Consider the following 3,307-nt stretch of genomic DNA (forward strand, 5'->3'; position numbering starts at 1 on the left):
CAGAGTTCTCATTGGGAGTAAAAACAACCGATGAGAAGGCTCAATGTTTTTTTATATCTGATCAGTAGCTTCTAGATAAGATGACTGATTGAGGTGGGGTTCTTGTTTACGGCTCTGTGTAAAATTTTCGCACAATTGGTTTTCTCTTGCGCCTCGACTTTGGATGGATATTACGGAGAGTACCAAGTTCATGAAACTACGTCACTTTTTTAGTGTCATGGACGTCTTCAGTCATACTTTTTCACATGCAAGAACCAAAAAAAGTGGTTTTTTTCTTATAAATTGTTTGTCCAACTGAGTCATGGAAGATTTTGCACCTGACACAGAGATTATATTCTTGAGGGCGCTACATTTAGATCGACCGATAAAGTGCATTACGTAAAGGGGAAAATTCCACTCTTGAGCATTATTGCACCCTTGACACTGTACCTTGTATGTTGTACTGTGAATTTATTTGTATAATATTTCGTGTGTTTTCTTCGACGTATATTTTCCCTTCTATTATCGAATTTCCTATATTAATATAATATATTGTATAATTATGTTTACTTGCGCATAAACACATATTTAGTTTTTTTTTCTCTTAAAAGGGGGTATGATATTATCATTTTGACGCTTTTATCAATTCGTGTCGTAAGTATTTTTACAACTTTGCAAAAGATCGAACATTTTCAGTTATTATTTTTTTTTAATAATTATAAGTCACTACGGATAAGCACAAGAATATTTTTTTTTGCAAATTGCTTGATTTCCTTTTTAATTCTTTTTTCGAATATTATATAGAAAAGAAAATTCTAGGAAAAGTAGTGTTAATCTTAAGTCAAAAGTTATGCATGTAATCTTACATACTTTTCTAAATGTTTAGCAGTCCTCAAAAAAAGTGTTAAGTCGAGGTATAATACAGGAATGATAAGCTTTGAATGAAGGAACCAAATCTTATCCAAAACTAAAAAGATAGAGCGGAATTGGCTCGCCGGTCCTATCCGCAATGCCTTCCTCTAGAAAGTTTACTTCTTGATGGAACTTTTGCGTAAAATCGGTGAAATAGAGCCTCAATTGTAAACAAAGAGGAAGCCTGTCATAACATTGCATATAAACACCAAAATATTTTTGTCACACTGCCTTCGTACTTTAACATTCATTGTAATTTACTCACGCCTATTTGCAGAATTACGTCGCGGAAATTGTTTTTCTAGAGGAAATTAACATGAGTTACTGCCGTTTTAAATATTGAAAAAGAAAAGATTATGCAGATTTTGACTAAATGCCGCCGAGATTGCAAGTGCTACTTGAAAGAAGAAATAAATTAAAAGTTTGTCTCCGCTTTTTGTTCCCCCCTTACCTATAGGGTATTAGGCCTTTATGCCATCCGAACCCTATGTTGAAAATCCTTTAAAAACAAAATACCTCCATAAAAATAGATACCAAAATCATCGATCTATAAAATCAATTCCTGAAAAATAATGAGGAAAAACAATAAATAAAGAAGGGGACCTTATACATTAATAGCTGTACTGAGCTTATCTCCTCTGAATGTAGTTTTATATGGTATTCTTTTTATCAAAGTGTGACAGATGTTAAATTTTAGCAAAAATAGCGAGAAATATTTATTTAAACTTTTTTAAATTCACTTACTTGAAAATTTTAAAATAAACAATTTTTTGAAAAGAGTTTTCTCAAAAATGATTAGACTTGGCTTTAATGCATCAAAAATACACCATTCAATTCTTATAGTTTCTTTGATTCTTTTTTAATTGTATTATTTCTAAAATTCTAGGTTAAAACGCATTGAAAAAATTATATGTATATACTTATCAATTTTTACAACAACGATACCTAATAAGCATTTTTGTTGTAATTGGGTAAGCAAATGCTCTTTTATACTTAAAAAAAATCGGCGAATACAACTTCTAGACATATAGTTCTTCTCTGTGGCTTATGTCCTGTAATTTCTCAAAAAGCAAGATATTTACGATAATTTTGACTTAAAATTGCATGTAAACTGAATGTAATTGATCCAATAAATTCTGAAAAGCCACCGCAATTTCTTATAAATCTTTTCAGGAACTAGGTTAAACCCCTATTCTAGAAGACCGCTTTATATCGACGACTCCATTCCATAATATTCTATTTCAGAATGACAACTTTTCAGGAGAGCCATTTGGACTTGAAGTCGGCGATATCCTATGCTTTCCGTAATATTTTTTTCCGAAAAAGTTGAATATCTCGTTACCTGAACTTTGGATCGTATGATCACCAAATTTTCTCCAATTAAATATCTCGGTCTATGTATCATATCAAAGTTTTTTTGAATTAAGCAATTTCAATGAATTTAAAATAAAAAATACACCTATACTAAAATTTTTTTTAAAAAAATCTATAAATCATTGTACGACAATGAGTGATGCAGGTAACGTTGTGTTTTTAGTATGTTTTTCAACATTCATTGACAAATTCATGAATCATTATTATAATATTTCCTCACTTTCCAATAAATTTTCTTCACAACAAACCAATACTAGCTTTATTTCATAAGTGAGATATATTTAAATGATCGCAAGTTCCGAGGTAAGTAAGATAATCATGTCTTTCCTAGCTGTTGTTCATATTCTTGAGGAAATTTTCATATCATGGGCATTAATAAACTGGAAAGTCTTAATTATATTTCGTGAGGATGACTATCATTTTTTCAGGAATTCTCATGCTATTCTTCTACAAAAGTCATTAACTGACCGTATACGTCACTGGAAAATTGAAAACTTAATTATATATCTTTTCGGTAGATCTCTATGGCAAATCATCGAGTCACCGAACAATCTGACAAAACTTAGCACATTCAGAAAATTCTACCTTTATTGCTTTTATCAAAATAACTCTTATAAAAATTTATCGTTTTATAAACTTGTCTTGCTGCTTGCCACTCTTAAAGATCAAAGTTTTCTGTAAAAAACAACGAACGTAAGTTGGTACTTTTTTGGGTGGCACGTGTACTTATAAAGTTGAAGTTCCTTAACGATTGATGTGCGTATCCAATTGAACTGAACAAAATAAATTGTTTTTTTTTTCTTAAGTGATCCTAGAATGTTCAACCACGCCAAACTTCTTAGGTAAACGCGTGAAATTCAGTGATGAATTTCTTTGACGTAATTAAAATTCGTTAAACATCGCAGCATAGTTTGACATCAATGTATACAATTCAAGGCCAGACTGTAAGAAATTGCAAAAGATTACCTGACTACAATGATGAGGAGGCAAAATCAAGAACATTTATCCAATTTATTATTAGCAATAAAATTATTGAGAGCAC

The sequence above is a fragment of the Phlebotomus papatasi genome, chromosome 1 (genome assembly GCF_024763615.1).
Source record: "Phlebotomus papatasi isolate M1 chromosome 1, Ppap_2.1, whole genome shotgun sequence".
Classification (NCBI taxonomy): Eukaryota; Metazoa; Arthropoda; class Insecta; order Diptera; family Psychodidae; genus Phlebotomus; species Phlebotomus papatasi.